Source organism: Pleurodeles waltl, chromosome 3_1 (assembly GCF_031143425.1).
Source record: "Pleurodeles waltl isolate 20211129_DDA chromosome 3_1, aPleWal1.hap1.20221129, whole genome shotgun sequence".
Taxonomy (NCBI): domain Eukaryota; kingdom Metazoa; phylum Chordata; class Amphibia; order Caudata; family Salamandridae; genus Pleurodeles; species Pleurodeles waltl.
The window spans coordinates 54,984,948-55,004,699 of NC_090440.1; positions in this window are offsets into that span (position 1 = coordinate 54,984,948).

Consider the following 19,752-nt stretch of genomic DNA (forward strand, 5'->3'; position numbering starts at 1 on the left):
GACCTAGAAGCTTCCTCCACTTCACGGTGGGCATCAGGTTCAAATGTTGGACCTCAGGCCCCAGCTCTTCAGTACACTTCTGGACCTGTGGACCCAGCCAGGAAAAAGGACTGCTATAGTGCTAAAAGGACTGCAACTCTGCTGGACTGTTGGTGCCTCCCTAGTCGTAGACCCTTGAAAGTGGGCCTGACGATGCCTTATCAGCCCATCTATGGACCTATATATTATCAGTCAAACAGGGCTCAACATTTTAAGCTTAAGTTTGCTCATTCAAGACATGCATGGGAAATAGATGGCGGGGCTCCGCTGCTTTGCTCTAATTTACCCCCGGGGAGGGCTGATACCCAGGGGTCGGCACAACTTTAATTCATCATTTGGAGAGAGGGGAGTGCATGGTTATTAGTGTGATTATATTCTAGTGACCCCTTGACAAAGCCAATAGACTTGCCTTATTTCAAATGAACCACCATTATATTGTAATGTTACACCTGGTATTGTTGGTTTATGATTATGGGGGTCATCATCCAGTATGGGTTATATGTGATTACAGAATGTCACCACAGGTATTTCTTGCTACCTATATATATTTGTACGCTACCTATATATATTTGTACATTAATGTGTGGTATTTAGTAGAGTGTATGTAACAAATGTATGCTTCATTTATCAAACAAAACACAAACTGGAAAATGATTTTATTGCGTGGCAGTGGATGGACATTAGTAGCCTACACCACCTCCTCTGAGTAAACCTTGAAGTTCTCTGTTTTGCTACCCTAAGACAATCAAGTGCTAGAATGTGTTGCTTGGCTTCCAATAAGGAGACATCTATGGAAATATTATTCACACAGGGCTCACATCCTGTACAACTAATGTTGCCCAATTTCTTACACGAGCCTTGATATATTAGCTTACAAATTAAGTATTGTACTTGATAAAGTAACAGAAATTGCACAAGTTATTGTGACTCAATTAAAAAGGCTAAAGGCCTGATTTGAGGAAAGTGGCGCTGCATCCAATGCAGCACCACCTTTCTCGCACCCTTAGCTCCCCCCTAATGCCACCATGTGCGTGCCATATTTCATATACGGAGCACCATGGCGGTAGTTACGGAACTAGGGTCAAAATTATTGACATTAGTTTGGCACTTTGAAGCATTAGCATCAAACATTTAGACGCTAATCTTACAAAACACACTGAGGCCCATTGTAAGTTATAGTGTGCCTCCTTTTAACACCTGCTCTGTGCAGGTGTGAAAGATGCTGCAAAGAAATCTTTTAGATTTTTTTGCACCATTTTTTGCCTCCCCCTAAATGGGGCACGCCCCTTTTACATACATTATGCCTGGCACAGGCATAATGTTGCGTAAGGGGTTACTAAGTGGTGCACTGCATTTATTACACCACTTTGGAAATCTGGCGCTGCAATTTTGGCCTCATTGGGCCACATTAGCATTAAAAAAATGAAGCTAATGTGGTACAAGGAGACTCTTTTTTCCATTGCTGTATTAAAACCAGCTTTTCAGTAAGGGCTTCTATGTTGTAAACATAAGGCCTTGGATGTACCTAAAACAGATGTTCAAGAACACGTCTCATTGTAGTGTAATAGCTTTGACTGGTGGACATTGAATTTTTCTTCAATTTAGGTGTTTTATGAATTCATTTCAGTGGGATCCCTTTAATAGAGATATTGATTTTTATGTCTAGTCTTGTGCTTAGTTTATGGTTTCTCATCAAAATGTCAGTGTGTTTTCTTTCGATCATGTTAGATCATAACAGTGTATGACAGGAGTGCAAGTTATAGATATTTTACCTAACCATAACTGGTGAATTTCAATGTTTTTTTTGGTTTTGTTTTGTAGCCATAACTTCAATTTAACTGTGTTTTCTCAAATGAACAAACAAAGATAATCATAACTTCACTTTACCATTTGGCTCATATATATTAAATTCTCATTCAGCGCAGCAGCCAAAAATGCTGCACTGTTACGCGAGAAGGAGAGTGCCATATTTGCAGTGATTTGGCACTCTCCTTCCCTCTCTCTAGCACCAGTGTAGAAATTTGGGGCTCTGTGCCATACACACACCTTTGTACCATAATGCAAGGGTGTCTGCATGAGTTTAGCATAGGTTTTATACTGGAAGGATACCCTTCCAGTACAAAATAATATGCTTAGACTAAATTTAAAACTTTTCCCACCTTGATGCCCTGCTGTGCAGAGCATCATACATGCAAAGTTGGGAAAGAAAAGAGAAATACAAGCATTTCTCTGTGATAGCACATGATTGAAATGGGTGCTTTTGTAGGGGTTATGTATCAGAAACCTTAGGTGGTTGCATTGGAATGCCCATGCCCCACCAATAGGATGCTTCCTTGGGGCTAAGTAAAGCAAAACAGCACTTTGCGCTGCTTTGAGTTACTTTGAGTGATTTCTTCTGGAAAATAATTTGGTAACAAAAGAGTTGTGTCGATTTGTATCTCTTTTGTGATGCAAACATGGCAAAAGTTCTCAGTAAATATATCCCTTTTTTCAGTGAATTTCTCTTTTTTTATCATGTACCACCTCCAACAGTTCCTTGTATTTAACCTCCTTGAAATCACATGCAGAAGCCATAAATGTAACTCTTTGAGGGTTTATCACTACTCTGTGTCCTATTGCGCTGCTTGTTGACTATAAAAATGTTTTGAGGAACTAGTAGACAAAGGTTCCTGTTTTGCTCCTTATACCAACAACTGATTGACGTTTCCATGTATGATGGGCTGCTACTGGGAGGAAAATACAATTGGTTGTGGGCTGGAGGACTAGTGGGGTGACCCAAAAAAAAATCCATTCGAACCTTTGGGTCCTCTGCAAAATCTATGTGGTGATTTCCAACTTGCTCCAATGAAAATGATTCATAAGACACCCTAACCACAGCTAAATACAAAAAGTATCCTTAGTGGCAGAACGAGGATTGTAAGCTCTGTTGTACGCACCTGTGACACTACCCCTGGTGAATCAGCCCGTGTTTCCTAATTCCTTGGAGTAGTAAAAATCCAGAAAGTATTTTTAAGAGATTTACTAAAACCCCTGCTACCCAAAAGCATTGCAACACTTCTCAGTCAAGAGGGGTTATTGAAAAACAGGGACTGGGAAAAAGATGAGCCTTCAGATGCATTCTGGATGCAAGATGGTTAGCTAAAGATCTTAGGTATAATCAGCGAGTAAATTGCACTTTTTGAAACAGGTTTACGTGAGCAAAGTTTACAAACAAAGACACAAAGATAGTCAGTAATGAATCAAGTTATAAGAACAATGAAGTGTCCTGTTTCATGGGCTTACAGACAGATAAAAAAGAAGAGATGTCCATCTCTTCACTTCTGTTGCCCAACTAGGATCTAAACTAAACTAATACATGACCCACAATGCCTACCTTTTGTACCATCCTATCAGTAAAAGGTTTTATCCAAGGTTGATATTTGGTCTCACAAAATGAGAGGCACTCTCCCACCCTCGTCAAGCACTCAGCTGAATTTTGTCCATGATGTACACAAGTGTGGTCTCTCTGCTGTGAAAGTGCCTGAAACCTAAGAGAAGGGAAAAAGAGCGAGAGGCGGGTAGTAATTTGTCAGTAGAAGGGTGATCACTCCCTGCCACTAAGCTCAGGGAGTTTATGGCTTTTCCATATGTTTCTGAAATTTGAACCTTGTGGCAAACTTTGTGTTGTGAAATGACCAGTTGTGCAGACTCATCTAGAAACGGCTCTTTCATGATGCCATATCTGAAGCTGATAACGAATGTCCCAAGCACCTTGACAAATGGATCTCCCAAACAGGATCCCTCTGTAATCAGGCCTCTCCTGCAGATCCTCCTAGTTTTGAATTCAATTTGATTATAATTGATTGACAGCACCTGCAGGCCATTGGCAATGCCCAGCAGGCAAATTGCCATTTGTACCAATTCCACATCTAAGTTAATAGACATACCTTTGTTTTTGGCCTTCATTGATCAATTTAGGATCCTAATGAGGGGGCAGAGAGATCCAACGTGTTATCCTGAATGCCTCTCCATGCTCTCTATCCTCTTCCTGAGGTCTCTTGAAAACGTCCCCATTAACGTTTACATTGTGTGTTCCATCTCCACTGTTGCAGTTATTTTGCCAGGTAGCCGAGGTCTTGGAAATGTAGCTGTCAGCTTATTTCTACACGCCTATCTAGAGCCTTAAGAATTTGACAATGCACATTGTTAGACCTGGCAGCCTTAGGGTGGTCACCCCTAACTTTTTACCTGCCTCCCTCCACTTTTTGGACACTGTTTTGGCTGGTTTTTAGACTCTGTGCACTTTACCACTGCTAACCAGTGCTAAAGTGCATATGCTCTCTCCCTTTAAACATGATAACCTTGGACTATTTGATTTACTGATAAGTCCCTAGTAGAGTGTACTATATGTGCCCAGGGCCTATAGAATAAATGCTACTAGTGGGCCTGCAGCACTCGTTGTGCCACCCACTTTAGTAGCCTCTTTACCTTGTCTCAGGCCTGCCATTGCAAGGCCTGGATGCGCATTTTCACTGACACTTCGACTTGGCATTTAAAAGTACTTGCCAAGCCTCAAACTCCCCTTTTTCTACATATAAGTCACCTATAATGTGTGCCCTAGGTAACCCATAGACCAGTGTGCTGTATGGGTAAAAGGCAGGACATGTACCTGTGTAGTTTACATGTCCTGGTAGTGTAAAACTCCTAAATTCATTTTTACACTACTGTGAGGCTTGCTCCCTTCATAGGCTAGCATTGGGGCTGTTCTCTTACATTGTTGAAGTGGTAGCTGCTGATCTGAAAGGAGTAGGAAGGTCATATTTAGTATGGCCAAAATGGTAATACAAAATCCTGCTGACTGGTGAAGTTGGATTTAATATTACTATTTTAGAAATGCCACTTTTAGAAATTGAGCATTCCTCTGCACTTAAATCTTTCTGTGCCTTACAATCCACGTCTGGCTGGGTTTAGTTGACAGCTTCTTGTGCATTCACTCAAACACACCCCAAACACAGGGTACTCAGCCTCACTTGCATACATCTGCATTTTGAATGGGTCTTCCTGGGCTGGGAGGGTGGAGGGACTGCTCTCACACAAAGGACTGCCACACCCACTACTGGGACCCTGGCAGACAGGATTGAACTGAAAGGGGACCTGGTGCACTTCTAAGCCACTCTTTGAAGTCTCCCCAACTTCAAAGGCACATTTGGGTATAAAACAGGGCCTCTGACCTACCACCTCAGACACTTCCTGGAGGAGAAACCTGAACCAGAACCTGCACCCTGACAAGAAGAACTGCCTGGCTGCCTAAAGGACTCACCTGACTGCTTTCTACAGAGGACTGCTGCCTTGCTGTTGCCCTGCAGTCTTGCTGCTCTCTTGCTTTGCTGCAGAAGTGCTCTCCAAGGGCTTGGATAGAGCTTGCCTCCTGTTCTCTGAAGACTCAGGACCAAAAAGACATCTCTCTTGCAACTGGACTCCTTGTGCAACGAAAAATTCAACGCACAGCTTGTGCCGCTGTGAAAAATTCACTGCTCGCCTAACCGGGACGATGCCGCTCAACTTCGCGAGGAAAAGATTGATGCGGCGCCTGCGGTGCGACCAGAACTTCGACGTACGGCCCACCTGGGACAACGGCGCCCGACTTCCAGAGGGGAAATCGGCGCAGCGCCGGCCGCGAGGGAGAAATTTCCCCGCATCACCCACCGTAACAACGCTGAGCTGGTCAACAAGCCCAGGATTCCACGCACAGACCCCGGGGCGTCTGAAAACCCTGCAACCCGAAGAGGAGACCTGTCCACGTGCCGTAAATCAACGCAACGTCTTCCCCGCATGAAAAATGACGACGCAAGTCCTTGTGTGAAGGGGCAAAACCCACGCACACACCATTTTCCACGTATCTCCTCCTCTGCGGCCCTTTGTGGAGATTTTTCACTCCAACCAGGTACTTTGTGCTTGAAAAAGACTTTGTTTGCTTTTATAAGACTTAAGACACTTTGGCCCGTATTTATACTTTTTGACGCTAAACTGCGCTAACGCAGTTTTGCGTCAAAAATTTTTGCGCCGGCTAACGCCATTCTGAAGCGGCATGCGGGCGCCGTATTTATTGAATGGCGTTAGCCGGCGCTAGCAGCGCCGGCGTAGGGAAAAATGGCGTTAGGGCGTCTTAAAAATGGTGCAAGTCAGGTTGACGCAAAAAAATCGCCTCCACCCGATTTGCGCCATTCTTAACGACGCCCAGACGCCATTTACATGACTCCTGTCTTAGTAAAGACAGGAGTCATGCCCCCTTGCCCAATGGCCATGCCCAGGGGACTTATGTCCCCTGGGCATGGTCATTGGGCATTGAGGCATGTAGGGGGGCACAAATCAGGCCCCCCTATGCCAAAAAAAAAATATAAAAAAAAAAAAATGTATACTTACCTGAACTTAATTGAATGTCCCTGGGGTGGGTCCCTCCATCCTTGGGTGTCCTCCTGGGGTGGGCAAGGGTGGCAGGGGGGGTCCCTGGGGGCATGGGGGGGCAGCTGTGGGCTCATTTTGAGCCCACAGGTCCCTTAACGCCTGCCCTGACCCAGGCGTTAAAAAGAGGCGCAAATGTGGGGTTTTTTGCCCCGCCCACTCCCGGGCGTGATTTTTGCCCGGGAGTATAAATACGACGCATTTGCGTCGCAGTCATTTTTTTGGACGGGAACGCCTACCTAGCATCTCATTAACGCAAGGAAGGCGTTCACGCAAAAAAATTATGCTCTTTACTCATACTTTGGTGTTAGACGCGTCTAACGGCAAAGTATAAATATGGCGTTAGTTTTGCGCTGAATTTGCGTAAAAAAAAACAACACAAATTTGCCGCAAACGGAGTATAAATATGCCCCTTTATATCACTTTTCAGTGATATCTTTACGTTTTCTGATTGCATCTTTGATCGTTTTTGACCTGCAAATATCCAGATAAATATTATATATTTTTCTAAACACTGTGTGGTGTATTTTTGTGATGCTATATTGTGTTATTGTATGATTTATTGCACACACACTTTACACATTGCCTTCTAAGTTAAGCCTGACTGCTCAGTGCCAAGCTACCAGAGGGTGGGCACAGGATCATTTGGATTGTGTGTGACTTACCCTGACTAGAGTGAGGGTCCTTGCTTGGACAGGGGGTAACCTGACTGCCAACCAAAGACCCCATTTCTAACACACATCAACTGCAACCTTTGATAGAAAGTGACCAGTTGGAGGGCCTAGGATAAACTAGGTCCTCTAGTTTAAAGAATGGCAGACTTTTGGAAGACTTCTGATCACTGAAGCTCCTCAGTTGTCAACTGGCTGAGTAAGTGGGCCGCATGACAGTTTCCCTAAAGTCCTTTAGGCACATGAAGCACAGGACGCGTGCTATAAAAGTACACTACTGAAATATATGAGAACTGTCCCAGACGTCTTAGGGACATGTTTAAGAACCCCTAGCGCCAGTCCAACGCCACATTAGCTTAATTGTTTTACACAAATGTGGAGTTAGAAGTGCAAAAATGCTGTGCCATGTTTAGAAAGTGGCACAGTGCATGCATTGCGCCGCTTTGTAACCCTTTGCGCTACATTATGCCTGCGCCAGGCTTAATGTATGCAAAGGGGCGTTAAAAAAAAATAGCACAAGGAAATCCAAGAGATTTCCTTGTGCCATTTTTTCAGCACTTTTAACGCCTGCAGGTGTTAAAAGGAAGCTTCCATCGGTTTCAATGGGCCTTTGGGTGCTTTGCAGGATGAGCATCACAATTTTTTACGCTAATCCTGCAAAGTGCCAAACTTGACACTAGTTCCCTAACTACCGCCCTGGTGCTCCGTATCTCAAATATCACACACACATGGTGGTGTTAGGGGGTGCTCAGGGGCACAAGAAAAGTGGGGCTGCACTAAATCTGCCCCTTAGTGCCTACTTAAAATGTGGGCCATATTGGGTGGCTCCCTAATATAAATGGGAGCGAAACTCTGAAGAGTCCTATCCTGCAGCGATGATGGACGTAAGAGAGGACGCAGCATGCTGTTGTTTTTCGAAATGCGGATAGGAGAGCACATACACTTACCAGGAATTATTCTTTATAGAAAGGCTTATGTGAGTAAATGACACTTGGGTTTTTGTACAACGGCTTTGGGGTTGATTTAAAATTTGTGAAGTGTGCATGAACACGTTCCTAAAATTGCGCCTGAAGGAAAACCACCTAATAATTTGTGTTCTGAGCATTCAGTGGCATTTAGCCCTTCTTGAATAGTTTATTTTTTATAATAAATTGCAAGAAGTGTTAGGGAACATGTGAGGCAATTACTTATCTTTATTTTGAATAATGCTTTTATTGAATAGGGTTTTCTTTCCAAGTAAGTGACTGAGAACAGTTAATTAGGCTAAAAGACTTTTGAAGCCTCACATTTGAAAGCGAAAACAATTGACTCAAAGTTCAACAGAGTGCAGAAACTGCTTTCAATTGAAGTGAAAGATTGTGCTTTGCAAAGAAGAACTTACTTTGCTGGAGAAAAGTTCAAGCATATACTAGCTAGAATTCCTCTTGTGTCCTTGTCCTAATCTGGCAAGCCCAGAAAGGGATACTTAAAACAGGTATGAGGGAAGGAAAGTGAAATGATTCTAATACACAGAATGACATTGTGAAAGACCTATTGGTTTACTTTCTGTTCATGTTTCTCAGACTGCACTTTCCTGCTGTTCCTTTCCCACAACCTTTCCCCTCAACAGGCCACACCAATACTCTGGGGCAGATTTATGAAACTGTCAAGCGACAGAGACCAGCAAGGCATCTTGCTGCTGTGTCTTGCATGATAGGGAGAGGGCAGGAATGTGCCATATTTTTATAGGGGAAAGTAAGCACGTGGCATTATAGGTGTGTGTTTGGAATGCTGTTTACATTCTGTTGTCGCTACAGGTTTCCACGGAGGGTTCCAAGCTTGGCTGTTACAGCTGAGCGGCTGGCAGGTGCTAACTTCTTTCATTTGAAGAATACATTATTCCATTTAAACTTCTTGAAGCCTTATTACCCAGGACATAACACACATTTAACATTATATGGCACATTCCTTTCCTTCCCTTTTGCTTATGCACTTTGTGCTCCCTGTCTCCGATGCAGGCAGGGTTGTTTTTGTGCAGGAAGGGACACCTTCCTGCACAAAAACAACCCTCTGAGATGTTTCCACTTTCTACATGTGCTGCAGGATGGACAGCATGGCTAATCTGAGAATGTGCGAAAATCCATGGGTGGATCCGTGGGAACACCTACACTCCACACATGGAACGCCTCCCTAGGACAGAATAATGCAAGGCAACAGCTCGCATGACTCCAGATTTACCAAGCCACATAGAGTCTCACAAGGTGGCCTTTAGAGGCTTGGTAAATCTCATTCTAGGTTTTGCTTTGCCCTGTGCCCCTTTGCGTGGTAGAAGAGCGACATAAACCTTTGATAAATATGCCTTTCTGTCTCTTACTAAAGCCCTTTTGAACACTCTAATCCCTGCGAACAGAGACTCTAACATTGCCTGAGTCCTGCTCCAACCATGAGTCACTGGGGCCATAGAAGCCTAATCTTCCATACTCATAGGACACATCTGCTGGTGTGCCCAAAACGTGTCATTAATTCAGACGACTTACCTAGAAAAGCAGCCTTAAGAATTTCAAAGGCACCAACATGCTGTACAGGTCATGTTTAAATATACCCTTAGATGGGTGCTGAGGCAACAGATATTCTACTCCTAGTCTTTTGCATATGAGGAACAACCGGAGGTGGTGGAGCCTGGGGTCCAGGAGGGTGCTGTGCCATAATGTGATACCCCATAGATTGCATAAAAAAGGCTTTCTTTACTGAAACCTGCACAGAGGTACCAATGGCTTTAAACCAATCTTTATTCACATATGTATTATGCTCCTCCTCAGCCACCCCCATTCAAAGATACTGAAACCAGCTCTAGCCATTAGGCTGCATTAGGTAACACAAGAAACACATGGGGACAAAGTTATTGAAGTTATACCTAATCAGTTTTACTTGAGTCACTTGATATCATAGTGCAAAGGTTATGCCTTAAAGCAACTCTGCACAAACAGTGATGTTAATGATAAACAACACTTGGTTGTAGAAAATTACTAGCTTTTGTGTGACGTCCCCCCAGATGTTGACCTATCTGCCTTGCCTTGAACTTTGTGAATTTAACTCTGCTGTAATAAATTGGGTTAATAGTTGCACAGGATGTGTGGCCTGCCCAAGTAATAGGTCCACAATTGCCTCCTTACTGGGAGCCAAACGCCCCACTGTAGCACTTGACTCTCCCATGTTAGAAAAACAGAGCCGTCCAAGGCCTACTCAGGGGAAGCAATGTCGGCTAGTTATCCCAATGCACTGTCACACAAAATCAACTCCTGTTCAGTCAGTGCTTTTGGAATGACCTCCCCCTACTCCTCTGGACATTGGCTACTCTTTCAGAAGAATTCAGCAAGGTGCTTAAAACCTGTTTCTTCATCTGTCCTAGGGACCCTGCCTGTACCTGGATACCCTCAAGGATGACAAGCAGTTATCTGCAAATCAATTGATTGACTTACTCACAAATAAATATTATGCCTTAAATTACAAATGTGTACATCAGGCAGATGGAAATAACTTCAATGACATCCTGAAATCACATTTGATCCCTACTGCATCATGAACCCCAAAACCATAATTTCATCCCCCACCTATACCAGTTAGAGCATCACAATAGGGAGTATCATTTGAAATAAAATAAGCCTATTAGAATTATCAAGAGATCACCACATATGTAAGGAACGCATTAGTTTTGTCAGGGGAGCACCAAACTAATATGTAAGGCAAGCCTTTATCAAGGAGGGTCACCACATTATATAACTAGATGTTAAAAATCACCATCATATCATTGTAACCATGTTTAAATGTAATCATCACGGCCAATTAAAGCATTGCAACATTTACCGTAATCATTGTCAGCAACATGTTTTAGATAACAGATTGAAAATCAACACACTGTGTATGAGTTGATCTTTTACGCATCTAGGCCACATAAAATGCAGTCATAGATCCAACCATTAGAGGGACCCACGCTCTTGAGCTGTAATGCAAAAGCTCTAACCCAGCAGTACTTTAAAAAAATGCTGAAAGGCTTTCTCAGGGCATGCATTCCAGGAGACATAGAGTTAACTTTGCAATATCACTCTGGGTGGGAGTTGGCTGGTGCACTCCCTGCAGCCACATAGCACTTAAAATGGATGATGGTGGTGCCCCTTCTTGGGGCACCCGTAGAAGAAAGTTTTAAGCAAATTAGGCCCCACAGGGCATTAAGAGTGGGTTTTTCTGCTGTGCTGAGATTTTGGTTGTGCAGCTGTGTAGCTTGTAATTGCCTAGGCTTCCTCCTTTGTTTAGTGGGCCTGGGCTGTCCTAACCCAAGTGCAGTGTGGTGGCTAATTACCAGATTGCCCTCCCCTCTCCTTCCTTCAAAGGAATTGAGTCAAGCACTGATTAATGCTCCTTGTGTGGGAAGTCGAAGAGTTGAGTTGAGTTGCTGGAGAGTTGAATTGAGTTGAGTTGCTGGAGAGGTGAGTAATTAATCTGGCCGGTAGAGGGCAAAAGGCTTGTAATCTGATTCTCAGCTGAGCCAGAGAAATATGACATTTCTGAACAACGAATAAGTAAATGCACAGGTTTTTCGGAGCAGCATATTCACATTTATGATGCATTATCACTCCAGTTTGACACCTCAATGGCCTATGTAGGCCTAAGTGCACTGAAATTGCACTTTTAGGCAGATTTATCAATGTGTATATTACATTAACATCACAGATAATACTGTACACCCTACTGACCTATCTATGAAGGCCTAATAATATTATAAGCCTACTCCAGGTCAACATCTATCCTTGCAGAATCCCTTCAGCACCAATCTATTTTTGCACAATTGTCTAGCTGCACATGATGATAGTCTCAAGTGCACAGCCCACACACATATGCATACCTGTGCGCATGTGTTCATGTGCCATCAGCCCAGTGCCCTTTAAACTAGCTGTGCTGCAGTGGCCTCATCTTAAAAGGTGGACACTGATGCTAAACATGCACAGTCAAATTGCCATGTAATCAACAGGAGACTCCAGTAATTCAGTCTGAAATGTTTTCATTGACTTGTGCTTTGACTTTATTATTGTTTTGTCACTGCACATTGCTCTATGTTAATCCTGTCGGCTCTGTGCCATAGCTACCAGAGGTTGAACTCAAGTTATTTTAGTGATGTTGATGGTTCAACCTACCAGGAGTTGTGATCATTCCTTGATCATTCCTTGAGATAGGCAGCAACCCACCCCAAAAAATAATCCAGTTTTTTTACATTAGGTCAATGGAGTAAGCTGACCAACTTTAGCCCTTCAATAAAGGAAAGAAGGGAGAAATGTTATTTTTCCAGTGAAGCCTGTGCTTTTCCCTAGCAGGTGTAAAGGGGGGATATGTATTTTGACAGTGGCATCCTTCTGGTTCACCCTATGTACACAAATGGCACCCTTGCTGAAGTTAAAGCCAAGCTGCCTTGCTGAGTTGAGAATGGTAGCCTCAAATTTCCAACTCACACACAGGAATATTGTCCAGGGAGAAGAGTGCCCTTTGACCCCTCAGCTTAGCCCGAGCAACACATGTACTTCCTACGTACCTCAGGGAGGTATCACATGTACACTATGAATCCCATCCCCACACACCACTTGGGCACAGGAAAATTCAATGCTCAAATTTCACTGTATAGTATCTGTTTTTTTTGTTCAGTTTTGATTTGCAATGGTGCTTGCTGCATTGATGAAGAATATAATGTATTCCGTACGTACCCTTTACATGCAGAAAGGTGCTTTGGCATAACCTCTTTCAGACATTGGCTTCTTTTTTCCAGTACCTTAAACCAATATCTTGTGACATTGTCAATCACAGCAATAGTTTTAGTTTTACAGTCTTTTCGTTCTTTTTAAATATCTTCAGCCATATCACATGTAATTGTTTTCTCATTCATACATTGCTTGTTTACTTTTTTTTATACATTAAGCATTTTCTTAATATTTTTGCGAGGACTTCAGTTGGAATTCATATTTCAAGATAGTTTCTCTCTTGGTTTGCATTAGTTTGGCCATTTAGGTGACAATCATCAGGCTTGGCCATCCCAATGCTAAAGGCAAAACCCACTGTTAGCCTGAAGATATTGTTGCTTTTTTCTTCTCATTTAACTTTGCTTTGATTTTTCCTTTTCCTAAGTCTGGCATATGGGTCACATTTTCATCCAAGTTCCTACAATTTTTGCCAGGGCTTGAACATGTACTTGAAAATGATAAAGAGGCTGAGCTGAACATCAAAGGATATCTAGGCAAATCAACAGTCAACCATCACTGACCTGCCAGTAGATCCAAACAAGGATAAATTTGGAGTGGCATAGCAGTGATGCAATCTTAGTTCTTGCAAAGAAGGACACGTCCAATCTCCACTCTTTTCTGTTTTATACAAAAGACATTCCTTCAAAGATAACAAAACATTAACTGAAGAATCCAGCAACATCCATCTTGCAAAAGTCTAAGCATTACCTGGAGAGGTCCCCTATTTGCTCTCAAGCATGACCTTGAGTCCAATACCCCATTGGATCGACAGTACAGTTTCCTACTCCACTCTGGATTCTCTCATAATCGTAAACACCTATAAATGACCACAACTGGTAGCCAGGATAGTTCCTCCTTGCTCTTAAAACCAAGCCCTGTGGTGCTCGAGAAAATGCTCAGACAGACCCTTTACTGGGGACATTGTCTGTGGGGTGGGTAGAGTTGCTATCAGACGGTGCCGTGGACTCCCGCATTTTAGGGTTTAAGAGGAGGCATGGTAAACCTATGCCCAGTATGGTAGTGGCAGTTTTGGAGAGTTAGGAAATCTTGCAAGATCTGGTTTCAACAAGGGTGGAGTCCCGCTGTAAAAGGGGATAGAACCTTTCGAGTCACCATTAACCAATGCAGTGAACGTTTAAAAAACAACAGCACTTTTGCCACTAAAAGTGTCTTTTTTCTTCTTTCTAAGATGATCCCTAAAGAACTGGTACCTGATACATGGTAAGAAGGGCTCTTCTAGTTTTGCTGAGGAGATGAAGAATCACGCTCATTCTTCTCTGTGTAAAGTCAAAGCCCCAAAGTGTAGGTCGATGTTTTTTGTCAATTTTATTAGAAATTCAGAGGTTTCATTTTTGGAACCAAACAAAATACACTCTTGCTCAGAGAAATTGGGAATTAGACCTTCTGGAAAGCGCACTTCAGGTGTTCGTGGTGTCCACACATGAAAGACACTACTTGTGATTTATAGACGCAACAGAACAGTGATCTGGAAATTAGATCTGGAGATAAGAGATACTGAATATTCAAAAATAGGTATGAAATCAGAGTGTGGCAAATTACTGAGCAACGAAGCAGTCTGAAATGTATTAGTAAGCCCTAGTGTGTGCTACTGATGAGAGTGAGAAGTCATTTTGATCACGTACATGGGAATGGGATCATTGTGTAATCTGGCAGCAACAAGTATTTATTTTCCAGGCCCTTTAAATAAGAACCAAACTCTTATTCTGAAACTCTAACACTTCCCATTCCAATCCAGGATAAGTGTGGAGAACTTATTCTGAACCATAAGTCAAGGGAATATCACCATACTGGTAGGATGAATACTGAATGGTAGATTGATAGTTTATCTCTGCTTATCCTGGCTCGTGCCTGGGCTAATCGGTCCCAATGGAATCTACTCACAGCAGTCCATTCCCTTTCTCCTTGATTTTATCATGGTTCACTATTAGAAACTCGTAGTGGCTGCTGTCCTAATACTGAGGTGGTGAGTGGTTATATTCTCCTTCTACATAAATATCTAGGTCCCACTAAGTGGACAGCTAATTATGTACAAGAATTAAATAGACATGCATGTTGAGAAACTAAAAAGTAAAGGGATATAGATTTCTGCAACTCTCAAACACAAAACATCAAAGTTAACACAAAAACTGCACAAGTAAAAAATTATAGAACAAGAATAACACAAAGCAAATTCGTAATGCAAATTTTTAACAGGGACTTTGCATTGCAATGGTAACAGCAAAGAGCATTCTTGCTGATTGGAGACCATGTGAGAAAAGGACTCTTTTGCAAGGCTAAAAAAATTGAGCCGATTGATCATTCAGAACACTCTTATCTAATGAGACATTCTTATCTCATATATGCACACAAGCCTTCTCTGCTGTAAGTCAGCCCACATGCCAGTAATGACCACCATTAACCAAAAGAGCAATTTGACGTACCTCCACAAGTCACAGGGTTGTGGTATTTTAACACCACTTTTTAGGAGAAATGTTTTCTTGACCTTCAAAAGATCTCCAACAGCAAACTGTGGAATTCTGTGTGCCCAGTACACTATGCATCTTTAAATGTTATAGGCCAATGTGGGCAACTGCCATAATTTTCTGAAAGATCCCAAAGTTGATTTCAATCTCCCCCCATGAAACAACAGACCATCAATTTGGGGGAGCACATTATCAATATTCAGGTTGCCTGGACTGCCTGACTCAAAGCACTTTCTCACGGCAAAACGTTTAGCAACAAGTTAAGAACTTCTTGTATAACTCAGTCATGAGAAATTTCGGACTCCATTGCTCCTCTCTCACACTTACAGATTCATGAAAATTACAACTCACAAAAATGCATTCCTCTAGCTCATCAGTGCATTCATCACAATTCTTCTCAATAGGTAATAAGCAGTTGGCATGAATGTTCTTGCCACCAAGGAATGTATTCAATTTAAAATTATATTCCTGCAACTTTGAACCTAGTCTAGACAACCTGAGTATGGATGTCTGCACAGTGCCACCAGAAAGTATGCCAAATCCAAAGGTTGATGATCAGTTTTGAAGATAAAAGGTCTTTCTCATACTTAGGGGCATATTTACACATACGTGGCACAGTGCGTTACCAAAACTGGCAGCACTGTGCTGCGTCACTTCAGAAACACAGGGATGCGCTGTATTTACAAAAATATGGTGCACCTCCATGTTTCCCCTAGCGATGGTGCTAAATTTAGTGGCCAGCGCCAATGCAGGCATATAGTGCAAGGGTATTTGCGTTGAAGGAAATGATTGTTTCTGTGCAGGAAGGTGTCCCTTCCTGCACATAAACAATCTACAATGGTGATCAGGCACTTCTATGTGTGCTGCAGAATGCGGCACACATAGAAGTAGCAAATAGTCATTATTGAATGATTGTTTATGTGCAGTAAGGAACACCTTCCCGTACATAAACAACCATTCATGGTGATTTGCTCTTTCTGTGTCTGCTGCAGATTGCAGCACACATAGAAAAAGCAAAAACAAGGAGAAATAAAACGATTTCTACTTGTTGCATCATGCTAATGCCACCCCTTAAGTGGCGTTTGTTGTTGGACCTGCGACACGTTTACGAATCCTCGCAGATCTGGGGGTAGGATAAAAATGCAATGGATGTTGCAGTGGAACGCCCACAGCAGCACCCATTGCACACTCCTCTGCCACAGAAAACTGCATCAGAGGGGCCCATATAAGGTGACGTTAAGCCACAAAAAGTGGCTTAGCTCGTCTTGTAAATATGGCACGAGGGCCATGTAAATATGCCCTTTATTCTTTACATTTTTCTGCACTCCCAACACATCCCAACTTTTCTTTTAATATCACATAACACCATCTTTCATCTGCACTAAAGTTCTAGATGAAATCCCACATAAGGGCCATATTTACTCAGAAGTGGTGCAGTGGAGCAGTGAAGGGAATGATTTATTTATGTGCAGGATGGTGTCCCTTATCTATGTCATCCCCCGCTGCATAACTGGGCACCAAGTCTTTGAGTATACAGATCCTTATCTTGCTAGTGGACACTGCAAGTGTACTGCCACCATTATTGCTGGACTCTACCTGAAGTGCTCTGAGGTCCAGCTCTGTGAGGCTCAGCTCATGGGACATGTACCCCTCCTTAAGCGCCAACCTCCTTTCCTCCAGAGCTTTTTCCTTTTCCAATTTCAGTTTGGCAAGCTTTTGTTCCTGATCCAACTTGGCAAGCTCTAGCGTGAGCTTTCTCTCCTTCTTCCTGTCCTCCACATTCTCTGTAGTCAGGTTCTTTGATGAGACACTGCTCCCTGCTTTGGGAACCACCACCACTGTTTCCAGCAAGTTGTTGATCCCCTTGACATGAAGGCCAAGATCCACCTCAACATCCAGGATCAGCTCCTCATCCTCCTCAATCTCTTGCTCCCCCTCCTCTGGGACCTAACTCCTGCATTACATGCCTCTGCCCAAGCTCTCAAAACCTTTTGCAGCGCCACCTTCTGGGTGAAGCCTTCAATGGACATATGAAACCCCTTCCAAAAATCCTCAAGCTGGACCACAGTACAGGACTCTAACTTGGCCAAAATCAATATCTGCAGGTGCACATGCTGCTTCTCCAGAGAGAGACATGGTTTAGCAAAAAATCAAAAAAGCTAATTAGGAAGAATAAAAAAAGACTTGAATTGGCATTAATATAAAGTATTAATGAACAATGAATTATGTTATGTTACAATGAATTTATTAAAAGCACTTACACCAAACAAGGTTTCAGGGCACTAAGGACACAACAGCCAGAAGGCCACAAGAGCTAGTCATATGCCTGTCTGAAAAGCCAAGTTTTCAACAAAGACCTAAAACTAGCAAATGAGGGTGAAGCTCTATGTGGCTGGTGTTGGAGGCTGGGCCTCTATGTAGTGTACAAAACCAAGTACACTATGCAGAGGGTCCGGACAACCATATGTTAGTTTTCAGTGGTAAAAATCAGACCACTTAATGCTTGAATTATTAAGGTAGCTGGTCAAGCAGTTAGGCTAATCCAGGAGATGTGCTAAGTATTTGCTGTAATCACAATACAATCATGCACCACACACACTCAATGAATAACTTGAGACCAGAATTTATAAAAATACTTCAGACTTTTATATAATTTTTCAGACCAAAATCTTTAGAATAGGTTAAGTACTTTTCTTGTTATGGCTTTTGAAATGTTTGGCAAAATTAGCCTTTCTGTGCGTAATTATGCACCATTGGAATCAATAGGCAGTCACTTTTAAAAATGCATTAAAAATCGTACGGTTAAGTTACCCATCTCTTCTTTTGCAGGATGGTCGCAGGGGTCGGTGGACACCTTGTGCCAGCTGGAGAGCTTCGGGCAGCTCCCGGTTCCGGTGGGAGCAGCGTTGGAAAAGTTCTTGGCACAGGGCCTCCTGGATGGGCCACTTGGAAAAGGAGCTGGTTTGCTAATTCAAAGTGGTGCCTGGGGACCCCTTTGGCTGTCGAGGTCATAAGGGGTTGGGAACCTGGGACACACAGCAAAATACACAATGCAAGGTCCAGGGCGGCCAGGTACAGGGCGTTTTGGAGGTCTTGGATGCTGTGCGTCCACTGGAGCTGGAGGTAAGTCTCTTTGGGGGTCACTTGCAGGACAACGGGGGCACTCTGGTCAGAGGTCCAGGGTGTTCCTGAAGTCCCTTGACTGGGGCTTCCTCCTGATCCTTTGTCAGCTCCAGGGGAGTTGCTTTTCTCCTGGTCCGATGTCAGCTGGCCAGGACCAAGAGTATTGATCTGTCTCGGCCACTGGGGGTCGCAGAGCCACCAAACTTGGTACAGTTGGGGGGCACTTCAGGACTGTTGTCTGTGTGTTGATGGGTCCAGCTGTGACATCCGGTCGCGGAGATATTGGTGATTCAGTGAATTGTTCTTCATTGATTTCTTGGTCTTTTACTATTTTTCTTTTCTTGCGTGGTACCTCTAGTCAGGAGAGAGATCTGGGGTAATCCTTGAAGCCCGGAGGTCCCCTAGATTTCTTTGGGTCATTCCAGTGTTCAGCTCCTCCGCTTTCACTATTGTCGGGACTCTGGTGCAGCAAGCAGGGGTCTCGGCGCCTCTTCTGATGCAGCAGATCCTCAGTTCTGGACCTGGCGGCTTCTTTGGTTCTGGTCTTCTTGGAATCCCTTTTGAATCTAAAATCTTGGTCTAGGGGAGCCCACTAAATGCTGAATTTAGTGGGCGTTTTAGGGAGAACCTGGTAGTGTCCAATGGGGCACTTACCCTTGGGTGGCTACACCCACTATAGCGACTACTCCCTGTGGGAAGGGTCACTTCCCTAAACCTCATTGGCTGTTTTTCTCCATTCCAAGATGGAGAAATCTGAATCAGAGGGTCCACTTTGCATGCAAGCCCTTAGGGGTGGTGCATGCTCAGTGAGGCCACTCCTCCTACCCTTTATCTGGCTTCCTGCCTTTGCTCTCGCCAAAAGTCAGGGTTTGCAAGGGGGAAGCCATACGCTGCTAGCAGCAGGCCTGGATGCTCGTGTTTCAGGGGTTGTAGCCCTTTGAAGCTCACCACTAGGGTGTTGCACATTCCTGAGGGAGAGGGAATTAGCTCCTCCACCCAGGAAGAGCATTGTCTTACAAACCAGAGAGCTAGAGCTCTCCCCTAGGTTTGTATATTGGCTGTTTGGAGTGGCAGCTGGATGGAACCAGTCAGCAACTCTGCCAGTTAGGTTTAGCTTTTGCAGGGGGCATCTCTAAGGTGGCCCCTGGGTACATTTAAGGTTAAATCCAATGCTGGTGTCAGTTTGGATTTAATATTCTGAGTTGTTTGATACCAAACAACCCAGGGTGCAGA